Genomic DNA, 27,831 nt, shown 5'->3' on the forward strand with positions numbered 1-27,831 from the left:
CTTCATTTTCAGGGATTCATATTAGAGAAACATTTCTACAACTGATGAGTAGATGTTAACTTCAGGGTCATCTTCAAGAAAGCAAAATTTGAATGACTTTTTATAAGGCTACAGGTGTGTTGTCAAAGTCCAATCACTCACTGATATTTAAGCGGCACAAGAGGCTTGGTAGTTCAATACACTTTTGTCAAAAAATAAGTAAAAGTGCATTCCTGAATTGTTGATGGCGTTGACCTTGAGAATTCTGTAAGAGGTGGGTTTTATAAAATAGTTGTATTATATTTGTTGACACAAAGCAATGGAAATGTTTCTGAAAGTCAAACTGGAGAAAGGTCCAAGAAAGTAAATGTTTGTTGTTCAGAGAAGGTCAGAAGAGAATTCATTCTGGTGCTTACAAGGAGGCACTCGGGTGTTAACAAAGCCCTGGAAGACGTGTTGTCATGCGTTCCATGGTGTTGACAAGCTAGCAGGAAAAGCAACTCTTTGGTACACCCTTGGAGTTCCACACACAACTGGCCCACGTGACCCAAATGGAATGCATCTGCAGCCTCTGGTGAACAAGAAAGAGCCTCGCCCCTAAGGCTGTCTGTCCAACTCTTCTTCATCCCCAAATCCTCTCATGTCCTACTCTGAGTAACCTTGACTCTCCTTTCTTCCTGCCTGCCTGAGAGCATCCTTGCCCTTGAGTCTCACAGCTGGCTCTTCGTCCTCCTACCTCCTCTGGGTTTCCTTAACTGCCCTTTATGGGCTGACCTCTTCATACTGGAGCACACAGTCTCTTCCCAGTGAATATTATGAGTCCAAGAGGAATGCACCTGCCGTATCAATTGTGCAGGTGGAGATGGAGGCTCAGAGAGCTCTATGGAGCCTTCATCACCACATTCCCTCCTTAGCCACACTCCAGGTGTCTTTGGATGGTGTGGAAGCAGGGTGGACATGTTCTTGACGTTAAGCAAACCTTTCCTCCGTCTTCCACCCCACCACCAGTTTCTTCCTTTCTTCAGTCTCCTTCAAACAATGCCAGCATATTTCCATTTCCTAGACCCCCTTGGTTCTTAAAAAACTCTCTCTCCCCCTCTGTATTAGTATACACACATGTATACAGGTGCTTGATGAGCCCAGGATAGGGCATAGGATTCCTGGGAGCTGGAGTCACAGGTGCCTGTGGGCTACCTGAGCCGGGAGTTGGGAACCAAACATGGGTGTTCTGGAAGTACACACTTTGAATCACTGAGGTATTTCTCAAGCTCCCCCTTTGGCTTTTTCCATGCTGCCCTGACAGGTGCTGATGGGAGTGGGAGGGCCCGTTTCCCCAGGACACTGCCCAGGAGCTCTGGGTACCTGCCCAGATGCTGGCTGAATCCCTTAGAACCACTTTCTTGGAGGAGAGCTGTGAGGTGAGCCCGGTGATGGAATTCTGTAATCCAATAGTCTTGTTGGCCCTGAAGAGAGACCCCAGAATAACAGCACTGGGCACCTCTGGGGAATGGAAGGCATCACTCACATAATATGCTCCTGGGGATGTAGAACTATAAGCAACCATAGGTGGTGACTTTTTCAATTTAGTCAGAGGTGAGCAAAAAGTCTTCCTGGGGCTACATGATGTCAGAAGATGGCTGTATAGAAGGCAGGACACAATCTGTCATACTGAGATTTTGTGGTCTTGATGACAAATATCAAAGTCCTCCTTGCCAGCCCAAAGTAATGCCTTTGATCTGTTTTGCTGGCTTATCAGCACTCTGCATGGAAGAACCCAGGGTAGCTAGTGCTTCCTGGGAGGCCAGGGCTTGCAACAGTTGTACTTTCCCAGAATTCTATTATGTCTTGTATCAAGAGCTTTCCAGTGGGCTGTGAATGTAGCTCAGTTGGCTGAGGGCTGGATTAGCATATCTGAAGCCCTAGGTTTGCTCTCCAGTGCTGCATAAGACTAGATGTGGTGTATCCTAGTAACCCCAGCATTTGAGATGTAGAGGCAGGAGGATAAGTTCAAGGCTATCCTCAGTTACACTATAAAGACCCAAGGTGGCCTCTAATTAATTAGATTAATTAATAGAGATTTCTGGTTGACACTTTTGTTTGTTTTTCGAGACAGGGTTTCTCTGTGTGGCTTTGGAGCCTGTCCTGGAACTCACTCTGAGACTAGGCTGGCCTAGAACTCACAGAGGTCCACCTGCCTCTGCCTCCTGAGTGCTGGGATTAAAGGCATAAACCACCACCTCTGGGCAATTTCTAGTTGACATTTTAAAGGCAGTGTATTTATTTTAATTTTATGTTCATGCGTGTTTTGTTGCACATATGTTTGTGAACCATATGTGTAATTGGTGCCTACAGAGGCCAGAAGAAGGCATCAGATTCCTTGGGACTGGAGTTCCAGATGGTTGTAAGCCACCGTGTATCTGCTGGGAACTGAACCCAGGTCTTCTGGAAGAGTGGGCAGTGTTCTTAAACCACTGAGGCATCTCCCCAGCCACCCCCAAAACCAACATGTAAACATTTTAAAATAGAAATAAATCCTTTTAGAATGAAAATAGATTCTAAAGATGCTAAAGCTGATAGGACATGTGCACTGGACATGCATAGGACATGGCTCCTGGGCAAAGCTGTACTTGTATCTCTCTCTCTCTCTCTCTCTCTCTCTCTCTCTCTCTCTCTCTGTGTGTGTGTGTGTGTGTGTGTGTGTGTGTGTGTGTGTGTTCACATGCATATACACACGTGTGTGGGCATCCATGTGAGGGAGCTGGGGCATGCAGGAGGGGTGCATAAAAGTGAATCTCTTGCCCATTCTGTTACTTCTTTACATTATTTTCAAAGGTTCAAAAACTGCACAGGCTGCCTGAGGGTGTCCAGATGGAATTAAACCCGCTGTAGACTAAATGAAGCAGAGTCTGGGAATGTTTCTGAGAAGCGGTCTTGGCCAAGGAACGAACTCTGTTTAGTCTACCCTCGCTCCTGGAGATATTTTAAAAAGTGAGGTGGGAGCTTGCAGTATGAGAGGCTCTGAAAGTCCTCGTGTCATCTCTGTGCTGATGGCAGTAGGTGTGTGTGGGAGGGCCCTGCAGGGAGAGGGACCTTCCGCTCAGGGTTGGGTGGGATGCCTGCTCTTGGCATCAAGGGGAAAAATGGGGCCGAACCGTGACCCTATCATCAATAACCAGGGCCCCTTTAAGCATGGGTTGGGATGAAGCAGTTTCTCCCGTGTTGCCACCTGGCCACAGACTACTCTACGTCACTCCATGTTGTGTAAAACTTGGATTTTAAGGCTGTGCCTTGCCCTGAGAGACTCCATCTTACACATAGCGTTCGACTCCATTTTGAATCTAAATAACTAGGGCATCTGCACCTTGATGACCATGCAAACAACACTGTCTGCCTGACACCACCTCAAGGCACAGACAGGTTAAATAACCTGTTATGAAAGTAAAAAAGGTGCTACTTCATACATTTGTCAAAGTAAATTGACAATCATGCCAGAAAAGACAGGTCCAAGAAGTTACCAGACACATCAGACCGAGGAACAGCATGCTCACCTGGACCCATAAAGAAGAGGACACGGTGCATGACAATGGCCTTACCTACCTGTCACCTGACCATCACCACACACTGGTGTGTGTGTGTGTGTGTGTGTGTGTGTGTGTGTGTGTGTGTGTGTGTAGGAAACAACAGGCAGAGAACTTTCAACTGTCCCAGGGACTTCAGTTCATCTTTGTATTGCTGTTGATGCTGGCAGTCCTGTTCTGTAGCTTGAACAACCCTTAGGCTTGGCTCAATTCTGGCCAAGCAGCCTGAATCTATAATTGGTCTTGGAGGAGTGTTAGTGTATATAGGGAGTGGAAGATTCACTGAAGGTGAGATCAGATGAAGTCCCCGTGGGCACATTAAAATCAGAACAGATTCTGGAGAGATGGCTCAGTGGTTAAGAGCAACCATTGCTCTTGTGAGGACTGGGGTTCAGTTCCCAGCACCCACATGATGGCTCACAACTATCCATAACTCCAGGTCTAGGGGTTCTGATGCCCTCTTCTGGCCTCTGTGAGCGATGCACATGTACATAGACACACATGCAGGCAAAACACTTGTATTCTTAAATATTATTTTTAAAAAGAAAGAATCCCAACATAACTAACAACTCTTGCTGAATCCCTTTCTTCTTTGCCAATTATAAATTTTCTAGGTCTTTCACCTCTCTTGCCATAAATGGAAGTCTTCTAACTCCTTTGGGCAACCTTATTTTTATCTCAGGTTACAATCTCACCCAAGGTTTGCTTATATTGTCACTTGGAGAGATTCATCCGCAGAACAATTACAAGACTTAATGCCTGTTGTTAAAAACCATACTGCTCTGGATGTGATCAAGGACAGAACAGCTTCAGTAGATAGAACAAAAAATTTAAGAGAGACCATAAAACATGTATTTTGGCAAATTGCTATGAATGATCAGAGACCAAAACTAAAAATACAAATAAATGGCATTGAAATTATAGGTTTATTAAGACACAGGCACAGATGTAATAATAATTTCACCCAAATCTTGGCATCCAGATTGGCCTCTTCAGGAGGTAAATATTCAAGTTCTAGGTATTGGAACTTTATCTCAGGTAAAACAAAGTACAAGATGGGTTGAGCGTATAGGGCCAGGACAGATAGGAAAATTAAATCCATATATGGATGACATACCAATTTATGGGGAGGAGATGCCATGCTGCCCAAGGAGTAACATGCCAGATTATGGGTAAGCCACAGCCTCGTGGCGATACACAGATTAATAGAAATGGGTTAACAATTAAGACAGCTATCCAATAAGAAGCCTAAGCCATAAGCCAACAGTTTAATAATTAATATGTCTCTGAGTGCTTATTTGGGACTGAAGGGTGGTGGGACCTGGCAGGACAGAAACCTCCGTCTTCAGTCAGCACCACGCCTCCCAGACCTTGGTTTGGTGGAATTTCTGTTCTGCCAGCACTGGCTTGGCCTCAGCTGTGGCTGCCAAATGTTGTTTTTATCCAAATTGTTCTATTTATCAATAAAGACTTGGGAGTCAGATGATGGGGTGAAAACCTGCTAGATCAGAGAAGCTGAGAAGCAACCAGTTGTCCCTTCTTTTCGACTGGAGACCCAGCAAGAAAGAGAGCCTTTCCATACTATCCCAAACCAAAAAGACTAAGACTCTCAAATTTCCTCCCTACTCCTTCCCGTGTCTTTCTCTCTGTATTGCTGGGTCCTCTGTGCTCTATGGAATCTTGTCCACTAGTTGCTAGCTCTGCCCCCTGATCCAAGGTTAATTTTATTAACACAGTCTCAGAGTTTCACAGTGTGATCAAATATCCTGCAATGGCCACTTATAAGAGAGACAGGGAAGGAGATTCTTGATGCCATGCAAGAGTGTGAGATGTAACTTCAGAGCTACCAAGATGTCACAAATGACTAATGCTAAGATGGGCAAGTGCGATTCTTCTTGATAAGCTCCCACACACTCCTCTGTGCATTATTCTTTCCCCAAGTGTCTTTATACTTTTAGTAAACTCTAACCCTGTTTTGTATTGGCTTGTCCTGAAATACCTTTCTATGCCATGGCCAAGGTTCCTAAAATACTAAGGGGACTCCAAAGCCTGTCTTTCTCTTCATCCTTCCTGCTCCTGCTAACATCTCCACTCACCAGCATTTTTCCCTCCTTGAATGCTCCTCTCCTAGGCACCCAACTCCAAGAGGAATTTCCCAATCCTCAGGTACAAATTTACCTCTTTCTGTGCTGTAGGGATCATGTTTTGTGCCCTCTGCCTAGGAACTTCCAGGCTTCTGTTGTAGGACTTTGGAGCAGAAGGTAGAATAGGGCTGTGGAGTATGGCTTGCTTCTTCCTGCCCTGAGCTATCTAATAAAGGAGTAGCACTAACCGTGTGCCTCAACATAATCGGAAATTAAATCAAATGGAAAACTCAGTTTCCCCATTGCATTAACCACATTTTAAGTGCTCTGCAGACTCGAGTCTAGTAGTCACATGTCAGACAATGCAGGTACAAAATAAAGAACATTCCCCTTACTACTAGAGTCCTGATAGCCAGCTCCTGTCTGTCTGACCCCTTGTTAAGCATACAGTTGACACACAATAGGTGCCCAATGAATATTTGTTGAACTAATGTTTCAGAAGGAGAAAGAGATCCAGAGGCCAATTGTAATTTAGAAGTCTCAGGGCCCTTGGACCTGCCCTGAGGACTTCCACAGTGAAGTTACAACTGACCCTAAGGACAGAGGCAGTGGGAAAGGGGGAAGGGCTGGGAGTGGAGCACCTGATGCTCATCATGGCCACAAGTGCGAAGGAGGGCTGGGGGTGAACAGTTGCTATTTGAGACACATTTTCTTGTCTAGATGAAACACATTTTCATTCACAGTTTCGCGTGGGATCAGGGCCAAGAGTGTGCACTTGAGTGAGAACATGGGAGACTGTCATAATGTTTGAGAAGGCCTGTCTCATTTGCTCCTTATTCCTCTCTGCTCCTCTGCCCTGCCCATCCAGATGGCTGGATTCCTGGGGGACCAGGACACTCTGAGATGAGAGGGATACTATGGGATCATATTGAGACAATGAGATGTGGCCAATAAGGAGGAAAGAGCTGCACTCCAGGTCTTTCCCCACCCAAGTCTGGGAAATCTTCAGCTATGTGTCAAACCTGAGCTTAAATAGAGGTAGCCAGAGCAAACTGGCTTCCTTGGAAATCCGGGCTGTGGGTCCTCTGCTGTGCGTGGGAGGATCTAAGCTGTGTCAGGCTCAAAGAAAGCAGCATATCACCTCGCCTTTCAAATTCTGCTGCCATCTCTAAAAATGTTTCTGGGAATTAATATCAGAAGATAATTTTCAGTACTGCATAATATACCATTATGTATGGTTATATATGTTGTGCACCACATTTTCCTTATATATTCATCAGCCGGTGGACTCAAGTTGTTTCCAGTGTGTGTGTGTGTGTGTGTGTGTGTGTGTGTGTGTGTGTGTGTGTGTGTGTGTGTGTATTATCATGGCTAGTGCTGGATACTCACTACCATGAGTACATCAATGTCTGTGACATGATGGTGTCATTTTCTGTGGGTATCTACCCAGAAGCAGGATTGCCAGATCATACAGCAGTTTGATTTTTAATTCTTTGTGGAACCTCACTATTGTTCACACCAACACTGTCAAAGCTTAAATTTTTCTGGACCACCCAGATGACTTCCTTGTAAAAAATATTTTACTTCTGATTTGTCTTTAACCATAGAGTATACAAGTTATGAGGCTTGATGGCTTCTGGACTTTGTTTTAGATCCATGTCTTAGTTTTTTATTTTTATTGCTGTGAAGAGACACCATGACCATGGCAACTCTTAGAAAGAAAACATTGAATCTGTAGATTGCTTTTGGCAAGATTGCCATTTTTACTATATTGATCCTACCTATCCAAGAACATGGGAGATCTTTCCATTTTCTGGTATCTTCTTTAATTTCTTTCTTTAAAGACTCAAAGTTCTTGTTATACAGGTCTTTCTCTTGTTTGATTAGCATTACCCCAAGATGTTTTATATTGTTTGTGGCTATTGTAAAGGGTAATGCCCTTCCCCTATAATGAGACTGATGACTACCTTAATTGCCATCCTAGAGCCTTCATCTAATAGCTGATGGAATCAGAAGCAGGCACCCACAGCTAAGCACTGAGCCATTCTCCTGGAATCCAGTTGTAGACAGGGAGGAGGGATGAACAAAGGAGTCAAGATAGTGCTGAATAAACCTACAGAAACAGCTGACCTGAGCTAGTGAAAGCACAGGGACCCCAGTCATAAAGCTGGGGAACCAGCATTGGACCAAAACAAGCCCTCTGAGTGTGAGTGCTAATTGGGAGGCCTGGGAAGTCTATGCGACCTCTAACAGTGGAAACAGTACTTATCCCTAGTGCAAAATGGACTTTGGGAGCCCATTCCTTATGGAGGGATACTATTTCAGCCCAGATACATGGAGGAGGGCCTAGGCCCTCCCCCAAATGATGTGACAGACTTTGATGATCACCCATGGAAGACCTCACTATCCTTGGGGAGCAACTGGGGGTGGGTTGGCAGGATTGATAGGGGGCATGGGAGGATGGGAGGGAGAGGGATGGGGGATTGATATGTAAAATGATTGTTTAAAAAACTTCAGAAAAAAGAAAACATTTAATTGAGGTGGTGGCTTTCAGTTTCAGAGGTTCAGTTCATTGTCATGGTGGAGAGCCTGGCAGCAAGCAGGCAGACATGGTGCTGGAGCTGAGAGTCCTACATCTTGACTCAGAGGCAACAGGAAGTTGACTGACTGTCGCACTGAGGGAAACTTGAAAAAAGAGACCTCAAAACCCACCCCCACAGGACACACTTCCTCCAACAAGGCCACACCTCCTTATAGTGCCACTCCTTTGGGGGGCCACTTTCTTTCAAACCACCACAAACCACAAAGAGGCCAAAGTATAACTCATTGTCCTAGCAGACTTTTTGGCCTCAGAATGAATTACAACAAGAAAAACTTCTCTGGCCCTGGGTACCCTTGTTTTCTCTAAGATCTTTCCAAATGTTCTCCAATTGACTCCCTTCTGCTTTCACATGTTAACATGGGCATCCAGGAGAGCTAGATTTGGTTCTCTTCACAAGGACCCAAGGTTGGTGACCACATGACATCAGAACTAAAATTCTTGGGAGCTGGAGATAAGTCTCACTGGATAAAGTGCTTGTTATGCTTGAGCTCAATCCCTCCTGATCCATATAAAGTGGGGTATAGTAGTGTGTCCCTGTAATGCCAGTTTCCTATAGCAAGATAGGAGGTGGGGACCAGGAAATCCCCAGGAGCTCAAGGGCTGGCTAGTCTGTCATATGCAATGGTGAACAAGAGACTCTGTCATAGTAAAGGTCCTTTGACACCCTTTGGCACACATGCACCATGCCACCCCCATCCATACTAGAAAAAGCCAAAGCTACCAGAAATAAAGAGAAAGAGTTGTTGACCTTGACCTAAGCCAGTCAGTAAATACACCTTGCATTGGGCAGGACAGGGCTCAGGTCACGACTGATCACAGGTTGAAGCAGACTCTGAGTACTTCTTCATTCATTCTTCTCTACCAAAGCCCAGGAAAGGGACCTCAGGTCACCAGGGCTGATCAAGATGAGTTCCTCACTGAACTGGGCCATCCATGAAGTAGTGGAATGACAAGGATTAGTTTTCCAGCTCCAGTATGAGAGGGCATGAACACAGACACACACAGTGTTGACCATTGCTGCTGTCGACATTGCTGAGATCAAAAGACATTTCAGTGGCTGGGGACTTAGTCATTTGGTAGACTCCAGTACTCACACAGTCCTGGATGTTATCGGTAGCCCTGCTTATGGGGGCATTTAGCACATCACCTCAGCATTAGAGAGGTGAAAGCCCACAGTTCAGAAGTTCATGGTCATCTTTGGCTACATTGTGAGGTCAAGGCAAGTCTTGGGAAAAAAGATGTTTTATTCTTATCTCCCTCTGTGTTCTGGCATGAGGACCATTGATGCTGCTGCCTCTTTCCATGTGTTTGTCTTTTCTCTCCTTTATGATCCTAAGACGTGGCTGGGCGCATGCCCCTAATCCCAGCACTTGGGAGGCAGAGGCAGGCAGATCTCTGAGTTTGAGACCAGTGTGGTCTACAGAGTAAGTTACAGGACAGCCAGGGCTACACAGAGAAACCCTGTCTTGAATAAACCAAAACAACAGCAACAACAAAACCCAACCAAACAAACAAACGAAAAAACCAAACACCAAAAAACCAACCAACCAACCAACTAAACAAACAAACAAAAAACAAAAAACATGGGGTCATCCCTGGAAGAGCATTCTCCTACTTAAAATCAGCTTTGCCCACCTGGGTTGGGAGCTGGCTGTCAGGTTTGCCTGTGGTGTGGCTGTGTTGCATAGTAACCTGGTTCAGACAGCAACAACAGTCTGCTGACATGATAAAGGACTCTACCTCTGCTTGTCTCCTCTCCTGTGTTCTCTCCTTCACCTGGAGAGTGACTATTGTGAGGCCAGTCAGGAGAGAAACTCTTCCTGGCCTCTCTGTTGTGCTTTCAATTCCACTGTTTTTTTTTTCTTTTATTTATTTATTATTAATTTGTGTGTGTGTGTGTGTGTGTGTGTGTGTGTGTGTGTGTGTGAGAGAGAGAGAGAGAGAGAGAGAGAGAGAGAGAGAGAGAGAGAGAGAGAGAGAGAGAGAGAATATGAGAATGTGTGTGAGAGTATGTGGTGTGTGTGTGTGTGTGTGTGTGTGTGTGTGTGTGTATGTATGTATGTATGTGTGTACCTGTATGTTGGTGTGCATATGGAGGCCAAAATTTGCCACAAGTTGTCTTCCTTACTTTTTTTGAGACAGGGTTCCTACTGAACCTGGAGCTCACCAATTGGCTGGTCTGGCTGGCCAATGAGCTGTAAGGACCAGCCAGATTCTGGAGCCCAGGACTGGGGTTACAGACGCACACTACTGCCCTGTTTTTTTTTTTTTTTATGTGAATACTGGGGATCTGAACTCAGGTCTTTATGCTTGTATGGCTGAGCCATCTCACCAGCCCCTTCTTGGTTAGTTGTTTAAGACAGGACCCCTGTGCAGCTCTGGAGGGTCTCACTTTAGAGTCCAGCATAGCCTCAAACAGCGGTTCTTCTGCTTTCGGCCTCCTGAGTCCCGGGATGGCAGGCATGGGGTACCATGGCAGTCTTCGTTTTCTTCCCCATTGTCTGTTTTCTCCCACTGGAGTGCAGTTTCCCAAAGAGTCAGACATTCGTCTTCACTTTCCCACCTTCAGCTCAGATGGTTTCTGGCTCATATGCTGTACTCCTCAGACACATTAAGCTTTACTGTTTTTTAATTAAAACAAAAGGACTTGTGTGTGTGTGTGTGTGTGTGTGTGTGTGTGTGTGTGTGTGTGTGTGTGTACTCTCACATGTGCAGGTGTCAAGAGTGTTTGGGGACTCATGGAGGTTAGAAGAGGACAAAAGATCCCTTGGAGCTGGAGTTAAGGCTGCTGTGAACTGTCTGGCTCAGGTAATGGGGACTAAAGTCACACCCTTTGTAAGAGCAGTGCATTTTCTTAACTGCTGAGCCATCTCTCCAGCCCTTTAACTTGTTACCTTCAGATGAACGCCAATCATTCCTCATTGCTTGTTTCTTACTCAAAAATCCCCAGTTCTTCTCTTTTTCCTTTTTCTACATCCCACACACCACTTCCCCAGAGCATTTTTGGGGAGCATGTGCAGAACAAATGGGTCTGGAAAAGCCTGATGAGATGCGCACATTTGGTAGCTGCTGTGTTTTGTTGTTGCCATAGTGACTGTTTATGAGACAGCACAGACAAATCCCTGGGGCATTGCTTTGTCACGTTGGAAGATGGATTTTTAGCCCAACACCTATATGGCCTCCATGGGCAAGGGAAGGAAAAGTTAAATTTGCTTTATTGGGAGCTGAACAATGCCCAGTGGCTTCTAGAGCAAAAATGGCAGAGACCAAATAGCTTATAGCAAACAAAATCATTTCAATATACAAATATTGAGGGAACATCTTCAGTCTATAGCCCCTGGAGAGAGATCTCTAAAGGAAGATTATTGCTGTGGCCAAAAGAGGGATATTCCAGTCGGTATTAGACTTTATTTAGCACTGACCGTCCCTTAGGTCAGATAACATGCAGAGCACACTTGTTATGAAAGTTATGAATATTTCATATCACATCCTTTATGGCTCCTTGTTTCTATTTGCATCTTGCCTCTTTTGGGAAGATCACCCTTCACTCAATTGAACACTAGCTCTGAGCACTGGTTTGTGCCCAGAAAATAGGCTGTGCTTTTAACTGCCCTATCCTGGAGATGAAAAGGTTTGGAGGGTGGTTTGGTAATCAAGGGGGGAACTGACGAGGATTGTTCCGTTGGGTAAAAGATTTCTTAGAAGAGGTATTGGCTCCATGCACACACACATACACAGCAGCACTGGGGAGGGAGCCTTCAGGAGATTTCAGGCCCTCTAAGCAGAGTGGTAGGGGTGGAAGGGAAATCCTTTCCTACAGGTCTGAGGGGAAAAGGAATGTGTCATGAAGTCAAGGTGTCTTGATTCTCTTGAAGACAGGGAGGAAATGGAGGGCGGGTCTAGAACGTGTGACTCTGAGGATGTAGGGGAACTGAGGAGGAGGAATGCATCAGGTTGAGGTGGACCAATTATATGGACGAGGTCATGTGTCACTACCAGTAGCCCTTTGATGTCTGAGAGTGGCAAACTGAGGTCTAAAATCTTCAGTGGGGAAGTGAGGATGATGCTCGCCTAGTTCTGGTATGGGCACTGGGAAGTCTGGAAGGAGGTTAGAGATCCACAGACAGGTTCTTCTTCACAGAAGTAAAAAGAGGAAGCTTATGGTGGGCAGTCTGGTTTATATTCAAACCCCGACCATGCCTGTCTGGCTCACATGTGTAGCCTCTGTACATAGATAGCATTGGTGTAGGATATACTTGGATAGCTGGTTGTGAGGGCATGCCCCTGTAAACTCAGTAGGAGGGTTGGGTGTTCAATGCCAGCTTCAGCTACACAGCAACTTTAAGGAATGGTATGGCCCACGGTGAGATCGGCCCTTCCACAACAACTAACAGTGAAGACCGGCATGCACCACACAGAACGATCTTACAGAAGCGATTCCTCAGTTGAGATGAACTCTTCTCAGGGTTTAGGTTTGTATCAAGTTGACAAAAGCTATGAAGGAACACTACTGCAAAGGGGCTTGTGGAGGCCAGCAATGGCACTGAACCATGTGGGTACACAGGTCAGCCACACCACGGGAATTATTTGGGTTAGGAAGGTGGCTGAGTGGATGCACAGATCAGATCTGCTTCCATGATAGGAATTATTTGAGGGGCCAGCAAGATGGCTGAGTGTTAGGTAAAGGTGCTTGCCTCTAAGTGTGATGAATGACCTGGGCTCAATCTCTAGGACACATATGGAGGAAGAGGACCAACTTCCATAAGTTGTTCTCTAATCTTCATATACATGACTGTGCCTGTATACATGCAAACACACACACACACACACACACACACACACACACACACACACACACACACAATAAATCTAAAGAAATTCAGCTTCAAATGCCAATAGTGTTAAGGTTGATAAACCTTGTTCTAAATGTAAAAACATTCTTTTGGATGGTTTTGGTTTTGGATGGCAGGAGGAGGTTAAATAAAGAATTACTGTGTGTGTATTAATTGCCTGGGGACATAGCAGTGTTTTTGATGTTACTGTCTGTTGTAGGTTGGGCTCCATGGGAAACTCATATTGAGAAGGAGCTTAGCCTGCAGTTTGTTTATTAAATAGAACCCTTAGGATCAATACTTGTGGAAGGGAGAGGAAGGAGGCAGAAGTGGGCCTAAAAAGGTAGTTGAGCTGCAAAGCAGAACGAATGGGAGCCTCCAATGGCCTGCTGGGGAGCTCTAGACGCCCAAAGATGCCTGATGGTTTAGGGTGAAGATGGTCAGGCTTGCTCAGTAAGTGGGCCAGCGAAGTGTGGGCTGTCCTGGCAAGCCTGTGCAGCCGAGATGCCCGCCTAGGGCTGATAGCTTATGACTGTCCCCTCCCGGGTCCAGGACCAGAGCCTCCTTCTGCAGCCTGCCACAGTGAACGTCCCATTTGGAATTTGACAACGCGAGGCAGCAGTTGGAAACTTCTAGAAGATAGCAAACATGGAAGAATGAAGAAATAGGAAAAATGGCTGAGTGAGATAGAGAAGCTTATCAGTGGGTATTTCCGGGGCAAGATGAGGTGCCTGCCAGGTACAGCCCGAGCCTCTCCATCAGGCTCCCATGGTTCTGTGTTTTTACACAGCATTCACAACGGAAGCTGGTCTCTTCACCCCCTCGTGTGTGTGTGTGTGTGTGTGTGTGTGTGTGTGTGTGTGTGTGTGTGTGTGTGTGCTCATTCATGTGTGATGCGATGATGCAGTGTGCTTGGGGGAGTGGAAATGCAGGTGGCTCAAGGCAAGATGAAGAACATCCAGTCTGGTCACACTGGAGAGTTCTGGAAGTGCCGGCTTAGAGAAGGAAGGAGGCTTCTTTGTCTCTAGTCCCTTGTGCAGACTCACAACCGGAGGGTGTCAAGATGCGTGATCCCTAATTTCTAATTATCAGGGATTGACAGCCATGTGCGGGAGTCAGTGAACTTGCACGTTCTCCTTGCCTCTCTAGGCAAGCAGGGAGATTTTCTTTAACATTTTTATTGATTCTTTGGGAATTTTACATCATACACCCCAATCCCACTCATTTCCCAGCCCTTCTATTTCTGTCCTCCACCTTTGTAGATTCCCCACCCCCTCCCCAGAAAGGGAAAATGATTTTACAAAACCCAAAACAAACCCACTTCTCTCCTCTGTCTTGCTCACCTATCCATCACATATTCATTTGTTGCAGTAGTACTGGGAACTGCTGTGTGTGGCCCAGGTACCCTTCTGCTCAAACAGCTTTACCCACAAATTTTCATTGCAGTGGGTTTTTGATCTGGTTCAAGACCTCTGGCTTCTGCTACATCATCAATACTGGACCCTCACAAAAACTCCTCTCAGATAGTCTGCTGTTGCCTTGAGTCATGGAGACCCTGTGACTATGGTTCCACAGGATCAGTCCCTTCATGCACTTCAGCAAGTCATAGATGGGTACATGCTGGGGTTGTCTGACCCAAAAGCCTGGATATGAGCCTGGGTATTAGCTGAATTGGTTAACCCAGGTCTCAACTGGGACACTCCATCTCCCCTTCAGGTGAGGGGCAGAGCCAGGTCTCCTGAGCCCACACCACCAGGGTCAGTTCTCCTGTGAGACCAAGCATAGTACATCCTTCAGACATCAACATGGCTTTAGATGGCAGTCCAGACCAAGGGTATCCTCATGACCTTTAGTAAAAGGGGGCAGGAATATCAACACAGACCTTAGCTGTGGTAGTGCCACAGACCCAGACATGATCCTCAGAGGCAGCTCAGGTCTGGAATCACATGTCCTCACAGGCCACTCACATCAGCCTCTTCCTCACTGCCGACTTGTATCCAGTCCCGCCTTTCTCCACAGCACACAAACAGCTCCAATTCTCTTCTTTCTCATTTGCCCACTACATATTTGCTCATCTTAGTGGCACCCGGTGGTCCTTGCTACATAGCAGTGGGTGGACCTCAAGCAGGGCTAATTTTAATCTGTAAAGGTGGGCAGAGTACCAGTGAGAACTGTCTGCATTCATTCACATATATAACCAAGATCCTGTCTGTGTTAAACTGGGAATGTTGTATACAGAGATGGTTATTCTTAGATACAAGGAGGGCACATGAAAATTGTTGAGTGATATTCACTATCCAACTTAGGATGCCCAAAGAGATTGAAATCCATGATAATACAACCCAGAAGACAGATAAGAGGGAATTCAACCACTGCGGGACTGGAAAATAGATACCCAAACTGGACAGACTTCAGCTATTTATCCCTTTCTCCTTTATTTTCCTCCTTTCTACTCTGAAACACACACACACACACATGCACACACAGTACACATGGGGAGAAAGAAATAGATAGATGATACATGGTAGGTAGCTAGATAGATGATAGATAGATAGATAGATAGATAGATAGATAGATGGATGGATGGATGGATGGATGATAGAGAATGCCAAAGAACCAAGGTTAGAGAAGAAAGTGCTGAATCAGAACTTGACTCCACTGTGACAAATTTGGTGGATTGTTTCCAACGCTGACACTGGGTTTCCATGTTCTGACTTCCTTTGGCCATTGTACTGTGCTGTTCTCTACATGGAAATATGAGCTTTAAGTACATTGAAAATTCTGGAAGTTCCCGTCATTCTTTTCTTTCTGCCATGTGTATAGTATGTTGTAGAGAGGAGAACACACATTTAGCCTGAGTCACAGAATTCAGAAGACTCTACTGATGATTCAGTTAAAGAAGAGTTTGATACCAAGCCCCTAGTACAGCTATCTCTCATAATGTCTTTCAGCTTCTAGTCCATCGCTCGACAAGAGGTGTGGGTGATATAGGGGTGCTCATCGCAATCAAGGAAATCAATGTGGTCAGAGTTGATATAAGATTCAATGCAGTGAAATAAAATCATTAATCAATATGGGGAAGAGGCATTCAGGAAAATCACTGCTGTTTTCTCAGTCTCTGTGTCATCCCATCTTTCCAAACCGAAGTTTCCTGCCCAGGTAATAGTTAATCTATGCTGTCATCCTCATTTGTGGGTGCCTATGCCACCGCCACAGCTCTTGGTTCACCTCTTGCTTTTGAGGTTGGGTGCCTGAGCTTGCAGACCTGTTCTGTCCCTTTGCTTCTCGTGGTTGTGTCGTACCCTGCTGTTTGGGAACTCATTAAACCATCCATAACACAGAGCTGGCATTTGCCATGCTATGCAGTTTGCCCTGGGGAGAGCCAGAGACCCACAAGGACTCTTCCATCAGGTTTTAATTTGGAAACTGTTGTGCGATTCTGTTGAGGATCTATCTCCTCCCCTCTACTGTCCCCGGGGACTCCCCACTTCCACACACCCCTGTTGCTCTTCTCCTTCCTGTAACTGTGCTTCAGAAAAGGGGTAGGATTGTCTCTCTCATGAGGTGAATGCATTAAAGAAGTGTTCATCAAACTAGTGTTCCGTGGTGGACTAAGCCATGGGATGGGAGTTGCTGTTGATGCAAGGTGCACACAAGCAGAGATTTCTATCTATTTTGCTCACTCCAGAGAGCCTAGATCTGTGTAGGCTGAAGTATACTTTTGCCAACGAGGCTTTAAAGACTCAAGGCAGAGTGGTGAGTGAGGAGTTTGAGGCAGGGGAGAGAATTCCTGATAAAGCCCACCTAAGCAAAGGCCCATAGGCAGGCACTGACAGGCTGTGCAGCTAAAGATGGGTGAGTGGTCACAGTTGTCTCCCAAATGTTGAATTAATGTTTGTAGATGGAACTTTCTGTCCAGCCTGATCCCTTAGCTGTTTAGTCCCAAATAAATACACAGAGGCTTATATTAATTACAAACTGGTCAATGGCTCAGGCTTCTCATTGGCTAGCTGTCTCTTAATCTTTAACCCATTTCTATTAATCTATGTATCTCCGAGTGCTCTTGGCTTACTGTTGGTGCCTGGGCCTTAAATGAGTTGTATAGGTACAATACCTTGAACAATATTATAAATGCATGTATAGTATGTTTTAGCAAAATTAATCTTAAATTTGTATCAATATACAACATTTGCATACAATATATAAAAATCCAATCCAATGTAAAATATTTAAAACCAGTAGTTTTATTTAAGACTAGAGTCAATAATCTGCCTTTTTATCTTATCATATCTATATCTTCTCTTTATTCTTTTCAGAGTAAGTTCAATAATCTAACCTTTTTATCCTACCATGTCTGTATTATTCCTTTTTAAGATTCATGTAAAAGTATATTTATTGAGAAATATTTCTGGCATCATTTACTGAGCCAGTGAACACTGGAGAAGGAGCAGGTAGGATTTGGGATGCTTGTAGTAGCTAGCTAGATAGGAGTTACCTGGGTGATAAGTTGACCAGTGGGTATCCCGCTTGGGGAAGGGGTGGAATGAAGGGATAGACACAGAAGGATCCCTGAAGAGTGTGAGCAAAAGGGAGACTCCTGGAGCAATGGCACTTAAAGGGAGGGAAGAAGATGGAGTCTACAAAGAAGAGAGAGGGACCAGAAGGGAAAGTACTGTCCATGTTAAGGGTACGAGGCAGGATGAAGACAGGGAAGTGACAGTGACGTGGAAAGGAAGAACCGCTTGCAGCCTGCTTTTCTGCTGAGAAAGGCAGGGAACTTCAGAATGCGTTGACAAAGCCCAAATTGTCCATGGGGACCAAATGTGTCTTACAAAAGGCATCTTGCCAAAGACAATAAATACATTCTCCCTAGGGCCAGGTGACACATTTCTAAAGACATCTCAGTCAAGGGTGTCAAGGACTGCAAATAGGTTGTACTTATTCAGGGCCCAATGGTGTGTAACAGTTCCTCAATCTAAACAAAGCTATAATGCATAAATCTGCCTTACAACTTGTTTGAGGAAAATTCTCTAGTCTTTAAACCTTGTAGTAGGTTACATTCTCTTTTGGCAATGCTACTTAGAAAGAACAGATTTAGTCACACATATACATTCACACAACGGTGTTGAATCCCCCGAAACTTCAGTTACAGCAGAGTGTGAGCCACCTAATGTGGGTTCTCTGAACCAAACCAGGGTCCTTTGAGAGAATGGCAAGGGCTTTAGCCACTGAGTCTTCTCTCTGCCATGTCTTGCGGTTTTCTGTAAATTTTAACCACCACATGCATGCTAGAGGGCTCACCTCCTCTGAGAACTAGAAGTAGCTCACTTTGATTTACTGATTCCTGTTCTCTAATTTCGTTTCAGAATATGGGGGGACTGGGGCAGCAAATGTGGGCCTAAGTGTCCAGTAAAACATTAGGTTCGTTGACAGCAATGATTCCCACTGGACACAGCCCTTGGAGCCCTTCAGTGGAACTGACGGCAGAGTAGCAGGGTTGCAAACCTGTGGGTTGAGTGGGGGAGAGGAGTTGAAGGGATGGCCCCAGACCGAGTAAACAAGCTATCCCCAAGGACCCACGGACGTAGTTGGTTATTCTCATGCTCCTGGGTCAGTTCAGTTTTTGATGAGACCAAACCGTCCTCCACCTTAAGCCCATGGGATTCTGATCTCACAATGAAACATGAAGGCCTGTGAGGTGGGCTTCTGTAGAGTGGGCTAGAGGTCAGCGTCCACATCACCTGGGACTTGTTAGAGAGGCTGAGATTGAGCCTCACCCTGCCGCCTCAGAGGGCGGATAGCCTTCCCCATCCGCTCCCACCTTCTCCATCGGCTCCCTCTCCACCAGAGGCCTGCATCAACAGTCCCAAAGGTGACTGACGGTTCCCCACCGTCGGTCTGAAATAAACCTTTGCTCCCCTCTGTTGTTTCGATCCCCTCTGTTGGTCGCAGCGACAAAAAATAACCAACACTTCCCGCTTCCCGAAGCCGGTCTTTGAGGGCGTGGTCAGTTGAGGATTTCAAGCGAGATCTTCAATCAAGTAAATCCCATCTAACATGGACTGGATGCTAACATTTTCTTTCTACAGGACCCCACGTGACTATCATCATCCCATTTCAGCAGGAAGTAACTTGGAGAATGCTACGCCCCCTTTCCCCATTGTTGTCACTTAGGATAGTGTATATACCTAGTTAGGGATAGCTTCTTATTGTTTATCTTTGGGATTGGAAGGAGGTGCTCAGGCTTGGCCACCTCTTTCAGATGACTTTAGGGTTTAGTTAAAATAGTTAGGATCTTCTTATATTTTACCTTTATGATTGTTAATTTTGGATACTTTAAACTGTTAAGCTTTAATTCTCTTTTAGACTAAAAGGGGAATTGTAGGGGAAGCTGTAGCCACACCTACTTAGTGGCTGGCTACAGGTGTGCCTGACCATGTCCTCACAAGCTTTCGAGGGTGTGGTCAGGGGACGTAGGGTGACTGCATTTTCGCTTTCGGTTTCTCTTTTGGACTTGCTGTACAGACTGCTGCCATGCCGGCTGGCTAGGTCGCTCTGTAAGTAAGGCTTTTCCCTATTAAATACCCTTATATTTCTACCTGACTCCGTATTGGTAATTTCCCACTATAGGTCTTTCCTATCTTGAAGCCAGCTGAACAGAATGAGGCAGCTCTGCATCTGGAAGTGAGGTCAAAATTTCAGGGTCACTTTGCTTTGAGACTCGAGCTTCAACAATGCTGCTTATAAACGGACATAAACAAGGAGTCAAGGTCATTTGGTTCCATATACACATAGGCTTATATAAACAGAAATACCTGTATGTTTATATTTAACCCCACTTAAACATCCTGCCATAGTGAACCCTAAAATCAGCCTTGAAGTGAGGGCCTTCCCTCTCCATTTGCTAAGGTGAAGACAGAACCTGGGAAGCTAGCAAATACTTTCAAGTGAGCGCTTGTGAGAAATGCCAGCCCAGGTCTGAGGGGAACTCTGCTCATCTCTCCAAACAGTATAAACAAAGGCTATATAGCCTTGATGCTCTGGAAGCAGATGCAGAGGTAGAATGTGAGGAAAAGACGAGCTGTTCATTAGGAATCAAAGGCCACTAAGGGGGAGGAGATGCAGAGGCTGGGGAGTGTCCTGTGGGTCAGGACGGGTGCTCTGGAGTGGAATCACCTGGAGCTGGCCTGAATCTCATAGAATGCCAGGCCTCCATGCCCTCTTTCCTTGATGTGGGCAGTCACAGCCAGGGCCTGGCCACCCTGAGACAGCTCTCTGCAGCTGATGTTGTCTCTGAAGAGAGTGATGGTGGAGTTCCCTTGGTGTGGTTCTGGATGGCTGGTCTCTCTGCTTGAAGCAGAAAGACTTACAACTTCTCCTTGATGTAAGTCCATCCTCTCCATAGTGAGGAGGGGCACTCAGCTCCAAGCCTGGGGAAGATGGGAGGGCTGGTGTAGTTCTGTCTCTGGTAGAGCCTTCTGCTGGGAGAAGACCAAGAGTGAGTGGACTCTCAGTGGAGCTTGTTGAGTGAGGGAAGGTGTGTGGGGAGCCTACAGGTTGGACATGGACTGGGTTAGGTAAAGGCCCAGTTGAAAGGTGTGGGCCCTCTAGACCCTGCATTGGGGGAGGAGCCTCCAGGGACCACTCACAGAATGACTTCTTCTGTGTTTAAGTTGACACATGAATGACATAGTGGAGAGAAGAACAAATGGGAAAAAGAATTCAGGCAGAATATAGACTGCACAAAGACCCTGAAGTGCAGAACAACTGGGCTAAGTCATAGACTGAGGCCAAAGAGATTAAATTCCAAACAAGGATAGAGGAGGCCAGAGAGACACACACAAGTTGCATAGAAGTTGGGGACCATGGGGAAGCTTGCATGCAATCCTAGATGCAGGGGAAACCATTTGGGGAAGGAGGCAGAGGTCGGCCTTGGAGGGAAGGTTCAGGAATACTGAGCAAGGTCTTCTTAAACAAAGGATACAAACAAAGGTTTGCTGTTTGCATTTCTCTGAATTCTGCAAAGGGAGTAGGAGTTAGACACATGGGGTAGATGGAAGAGACATCTGACAGTGTCCTAGGCCAGGGCTTGGCAGTGTTCCCTACAAAGGGCCATAGTAAACATGTTCAGATTTGTGGGACATGTGATGTCTGCTGCTGTTAGAGTACCAGAGCAGCTATAGACAGTTTTTCAATGAACAGACATAGTCTGAATACCAATGCAACTTTATTAAAAAAAACAAGCTACAACAGGAATGGTCTGTGGGTTATATTTTTGCAGCCACTGAGTTTTTTAGACTGAGAGAACATTAAGCATATGAGCACCAAGGGAAGATGCAATGAAGGCTTGACAAGGAGTTGATTCCAGGCCGCTGTAGCTCTTGAGAAGGATGGAGAGGTGGGTAGGTGCTGGGTAATTTAATTTCATCATATAAAATTCTGGGGCTGGATAGACAATTCTGAGGGAAAACCTAAGATTGCAATGATGAGAACTCATGACACACTGCCCAGTTCCCAGAGAACTTGTCCTCCATCAAGGGCTTCAGAGACAGTTGTGAGAACATCAAGGGAATTGTTCACAAGAAATCAACTCAGTGGGGAAAAATGTGTCCTGGAGACATACAGCTGATGCTGGTAGACCCCCAACGGTTCCTGTGGGACCCAAGTCATGGGACTTCATGACCCAGAGACATTCTGCAGAACAACTAATAAGGCTCCCAAGGATGCTGCTTCCTGCTTTGTCCCCCTGAGGATGCTCCATGGGGATTAGGAGCTCTGGATAACCAGGGCATCACAGAAAGGAACTCCCTGTAGGGAAAAGACTCAAGCAAAGGGCCTCTGGGTCAGGCTTATGTGCTTCAGTCTCTAGTCCGGCTTAGACTATGACTAAGAGCGCCATATGAGTGATAACTGATGTATGCCATGTCATGCCATTCTGGTGAAGGAGGTTGAAGGTCACCAAGGTGCACCTTCCATATCAAGATGGTCAAAACTATTCCCTACTTACCCAGTGAGACTGAACAATGCACAATCACTGCCATTCTGATGACTCTCACCAACACCAGAGAGAAAGGAGTTGGGTATCAAGTGCACAGTGCAAAACTGCATTTAGATAAAATACAAAGGAGCTAAACATATGTATGTGCTAGAAACCAAAACCAGTGCTTATTCACAGAGCAAGGGTGCAGGGGAGTCCTCCTCCTGCCTAGGACCCAGTTTCATGTGAAGCCTCTGGGTATTACAGGTATCTGGTTTAGGAAAACTCAGCAGGCTGTGGGGTTATCTTGGGGACCCCTTTCTCTCTTTTGCATAATTAAAATTTACTAAGTATTGAAATTAAATTGCCCAGCACCTGCCCACCTTTCCATCCTTCTCAAGAGCTACAGTGGCCTGGAATCAACTCCTGTCAAGCCTTCATTGCATCTTCCCTTGGTGCTCATATGCTTAATGTTCTCTCAGCCTAAAAAACTCAGTGGCTGCCAAAATATAACCCGCAGACCATTCCTGTTGGGTTGCATCCTCCTGAATCCTTCAGGAGCCTCAAGTCCCCCATCTGTTCCTCAGAGCCATTGTGTTAATTACTTGGTTTACTGCTGTGACCGAATACCTGATGGGATACTCAAGCCAGGAAAGGTTTTTTTGCTTATAGTTTGAGGGGATACAGTCCATCACGGCAGGGAAGACAGCAACAGGAAGTGAGGCATATGGTCACATGGCATCTGTAGCCAGTAAGCAGAGAGGCAAATGCCTGTCTCCGATAGCCTTTCTCTTTTTATAAAGTTTGGAGCTCAGCCCAATTTAGGTTGGATCTTCCCACAAGAAAATCCTTCACAGACACCCTGGAGGTGTGTTTCCATGGTGATTCTAGTCAAGCTGACAATGAAGATTAACCGTCACCCATCATGGCCATTGTGACTTGTGGTTTCAACAAGAAATGCTCCCCACTGGCTCATGCATTTGAAAATCTAGTCTTCAGTTGGTGGCTTAGGAGTTGATCTTTAGGAGGTAGAATCATGCCGGAAGTAGTTCATCACTGAGGGGTAGGCTTTGAGGTTTAGTGGACTGCTTCCACTTCCTGCTCTCTCTCTCTCTCTCTCTCTCTCTCTCTCTCTCTCTCTCTCTCTCTCTTCTCTCTCTCTCTCCTCTCTTCTCCTTCCTGTGTGCAGATAACATGTGACCACTCATGCTCCTGTTGCCTCACCTTTCCTGCTATGATGGACTGTATCACTCTGGAACTGTAAGTCCAAATAAACCCTTTCTTCCTTAGCTTGCTTTCTGTCACAGTATTCTATCACAGCAATGGAAAAGTAGCTAATACACAACTTTAGGCAAGAGGAGGAGAGATGAGGAGCCACAAGACAGAACATGGTCTTCATGATCAGATAAAGCAGAGCCAGAAGAGTTGCCTGATGCTGGCTAGGTTACTTACTTAGACAAGGTGTCTAATGTATAAATGGGATAAGTTGTACCTATCACATTTCCACAGCTTTCCAAGGTCAGGGTGTTCAACATAAAGTTGGGCAGCAGGAATTCAGTAAATCTTCCCCTCCATCTTTTTGCATCCAAGAGTATTTTCCTAGAAGAGAGTCTCTTAGAAAGGCAATTATTGAGAAAGAATGTGTAAATAGTTTTACAGGCTCTTAAAGCCAACCACTCCTCAAACATTGTGACCCTGTAGAGCTATGCCATGAGTGTTGTCATCATGTGCTCACCAGTGCTGAGTATGTGGACCAGAGGCCCTGCTGGGGGAAGTCTTCTGTACATGTTTCTCTTATTGGTTGATGAGTAAAGCACTGTTAGCCAATAGGGAAGCAAGATAGGCAGGACTAGGAGAATTCTGGGAAATGTAGTAAAGAGAAGTTACCATGTGATTCAGGCAGGAAGTGACATAGTAGGCAGAATCAGAATATAAGCAGGGACAGGCAGGAAAATCCCTCTCTTCTCTTCTCTTCTCTTCTCTTCTCTTCTCTTCTCTTCTCTTCTCTTCTCTTCTCTTCTCTTCTCTTCTCTTCTCTTTTCTCTTTTTCTTCTCTCCTCTCCTCTCCTCTCCTCTCCTCTCCTCTTCTCTTCTTCTCTTTTCTTCTTTTCTCTGCAGAGAGATGCTGAGCAGATGCCATGTAGACCCCAATGGAGTAAGAGGCCTGTACCTTTTCTCCAGTAAGAAAAGACCATGTGGAAATACTTAGATTATTAGAAATGGGTTAATAATTAAGTCAGAGCTAGCCTATAAGAAACCATAGCAAACAACCAAGAGTATTCATAATTAATACAGTGTTTCATGAGTTATTTGGGGTTGATGTGACACCGGCACCAGGCTGGCGGGGAGAGTTACCGTTAACAAGGTCCTCATCGCTGTTCCCGTTTTGTTCTCACTACATCTTATCTCTCTGACAGTGACTGCAGCTCACTACTTTTCCATTTGCCATTTATTTCAGTCACTTTTCAAAATTCTTTTCTTGCCAGGCAGTGGTGGCACACGCCTTTAATACCACCACTTGGAAGGCAGAGGCAGGTGGATCTCTGTGAGTTCAAGGCCAACCTAGTCTATGAAGCTACACAGAGAAACTCTCTCTTGAAAAACAAAATAAAACAGTCTGTCTTTGAACTCAAAGAGATCCGTCTGCCTCCCAGGATTCAAAGTGTGCTCTGCCACACCCAGCAATTGTTCCTTTTTAAGGTAAGTTTTCATTATTCTTGACAACTGTATACAAATTCACAATGAAATATGATTGCGCAACTCATCCCTCCCCCATATTGCAGTGTGCTTGCTTCTCCTCTTGTTAGGAGGTAAAGTCTCAGTCTTACTCCTTGAAGTTGAGCTGGGCTTGAGGCTTGCTATGGATGACAGGACATAGTGGGAACAAGGATGTTATGTTACTTTAGAGCCCGTGTCACCAAAGCATGCTCACAATGTCAGCTGTTCTCTCAGGACACTGCCAAGTCACTCCATGCCAACCTTGATCAGCCTGCTAACGGAACAGAGACAAGCCTGCTAGACAGAACCCTCCTGGACCAGAGAGCACCTAGCCACTCTATCATCCATCTGTAAGAGCATCAGAGAGCTCCTGTGAGCCTGTATCATTAACCACTTCATGAAGTAACGGGCTAAATATGGGCCTGTGAGTTTATGACATGGGGTCTTGGAGTTAGCGTTTCGTTGGTGTTGTTTATGGTGTGTATGCTGGTTATGTTTGTACATGTGTGCACATATGTGTATATGTGAGTGTGCATGCGTGTGGAAGCCAGGGTTGGTACCTCATGTCTTCCTTGGTCACCCCTACCTGATTATCGAAGCAGGGTATCTTGCTTGTGTCAGAACGCATCTGTTCTGCTAATCTAGCTCACGCCAGTTTGCTCCACGGATCCTTTGATTTTGCCCCTCTCCTACTGGAATCCTAAGTGGGTTGCCATGACTACAAGGATTTCACCTGGGTTCTGGACATCCAAAACCTAGTCCTCATGCTTGTGCATTATTTTATTTTTTAAAAGATTTTAAAATTTATTTTCTATGCATGAATGTTTTACCTGCACATTTTGTGTCACATGCTTGCAGTGCCTATGCAGGCCAGAAGAGGCTGTCAGATGCCCTGGAACTGGAGTTAGAGGTGATTGTGATCTGCTGTATGGGTGCTGGGAACTGAACCTGGGTCCCCTGCACGGGCAGTCAGTGTTCTTAACCACTGAGCCATTTCTTTAGCCCCTTGATTTTATTTCTTGAGACAGGGTCTCATGTAACACAGGCCCACCCTTGAATTCACTACATAGCTGAGGCTGTTCTTAAGTTCCTGATCCTCCTAAAGTGCTGGGATTAGAAGAACAGGCCATCATGCCTGACAGGGGTTGTTGGTTACACAGAAAAAGCTGACTAGTTCACTCCCAGCCTGTATCAACACGATAGAGTAAAATAAACACTTAGGTGCATTTCCTAACTTTGTTGTTTATATGAACCTATCATATAAACCTTCAAGGGGGTACGATTTCCACACACAGTTTAGAGCACAGGAGACACTTCGCACGCAGCAAATGGCACAGCCTAGCACATTATAGATGCTCAACAATCGAGTCTCTGTCTCAGAGCCAAGGTGACACCTTCCAAAAGTTCAAGGTGTAGGAGGCGCCATTATTCTGGGAAGCCAGTCCTTTGTCACTGATTGCATGTCACACATTCACTTTTGTAAGAGAAAACATTCTTTTACCCATTATCTTGACTCTCTATTACCCGCAATTTCCATCTGCCCTCTTTAAGTTATTTTCTCCCCATAAACACTAGGATAAATAGTGCCTGTCCCTGCGGGCCCCTGGACTGATGACACCTCTGCTCTCTGTTGACCATCTGCAGAGAGAGATCTGAGGCACACGCACTGCAGAGATGAATCCCAACCCGTTCCTGTAAGCGAAAGTCAACCTGCCAAAAGCTGAAGAATTATATAATTATCAGTTTTGCTTGCTAGATAATTGTACTTTTTAAATGCTTTTCTCAAAATAGCTTTTCTCTCTTCTTCTTCTTTTTTAAATAAAAGTCTACATTTGCTACCTTCTCTGACTTAGGGATAATTTGAATTTTCTTTCTTTCTTGGCATGATTTTTCTGGGTGCTAACATGCTGTAAGAAACAACATTATAAGTAAACAGAGAAAACTGAGGGGCCTTTTTAAAAAAATGATGTGTCCTGTGTTCTCTGATACTGGGTCTGGCATTCTCCAGCCACACTGAGTGTACGTGGGATGTTCTCAGCACTCACTGCAAAGCTGCAACATTCTTGAAATTTCAAACCAGGAATTTCTATGCCAGTGTGAAAGACAAAGACATGAACTCATAAAACCACAAAATGCCCATCCTGGCTGATTGGCCTGCTTCCTTTGCAAATGGAGGGAGATGTGTTGTCCTTTATTTATTTATTTTTTTTAAAAAAACTGGTTCCTTCAGAAATTTGTTCTTTAAAAACTTACATCGATCATGGGACTTTTGGACCATCAAATTTATCACCCTTTGTTTACAGAAAAAACCCACAATTTAGATGTTATAGTGCATGATGTTAAAGAAAAGCCTAATATTAGTAACAACAGCAGCTTCAGATGTGGAGTAGGGGTGGGGGGTCCAGGCTTCTCGGTCTATTCATGTGAGCAATGGAGCAGGCGCTCTCTCTCTCTCTCCCTCCCTCCCTCTCTCTCTCTCTCCCCCTCCTCTCATCCCTTTCATGCTTATTGCTATTCAATCACAATTCTAGACCCTCACGATGCCAGCAGATGTCAACTAGTGCAGGTATTTGGTTTGAATACTGGCACCATGGCACTCCCTAGAACTTACAGGCCAGCCTCTCTATGAAGACCACGCAAAATGGGTTGATAGTCACATGGTCTCAGAGCCCCGATGGTGAGTGTTGGAGATTATCAATGGAATCATGTCTTCTTATTATTATTTTCTAGTTATTAAAGATACACACATAAAACAATGCCTGTGTGACCCAGTTTAAACCACATGCATACCCTGGCGGCATCTTCATCTCTATACTTATGTAAGTGTGCCTCTTACAGTAACCGTGTCTGACTGTGGGAAAAGCAGAGTTATTCTTATTGCCTGTCTCTCCTCGTAGCATTCTGGGAAAGCAGACATTAGCTGCTGCAATTTGATGAACATCATGGTTTTCATAGGTCCTCAGGCATGGGACAGTGACCACAGGGCATACTGGCTCCAGTTTCTGTTCTCTGCCCATAAGGTTCCTTTCATATAAAGTAGCCTGGAGGAGCAGGCCCTTAA

The 27,831-nt window shown here is 45.3% G+C and overlaps 1 long non-coding RNA gene across 1 annotated transcript; it reads left to right on the plus strand.

Annotated features, from left to right (window-relative positions):
* Window positions 1-19,597: 19,597 nt before the first annotated feature.
* LOC113835532 lies at window positions 19,598-26,601 on the plus strand. The gene is made up of 3 exons (XR_004769558.1): window positions 19,598-19,632; window positions 25,005-25,120; window positions 26,346-26,601. It is a non-coding gene; the product is annotated as an uncharacterized LOC113835532 (long non-coding RNA).
* The last annotated feature ends 1,230 nt before the right edge of the window (window positions 26,602-27,831 follow it).

Source organism: Cricetulus griseus, chromosome 4 (assembly GCF_003668045.3).
Source record: "Cricetulus griseus strain 17A/GY chromosome 4, alternate assembly CriGri-PICRH-1.0, whole genome shotgun sequence".
Classification (NCBI taxonomy): domain Eukaryota; kingdom Metazoa; phylum Chordata; class Mammalia; order Rodentia; family Cricetidae; genus Cricetulus; species Cricetulus griseus.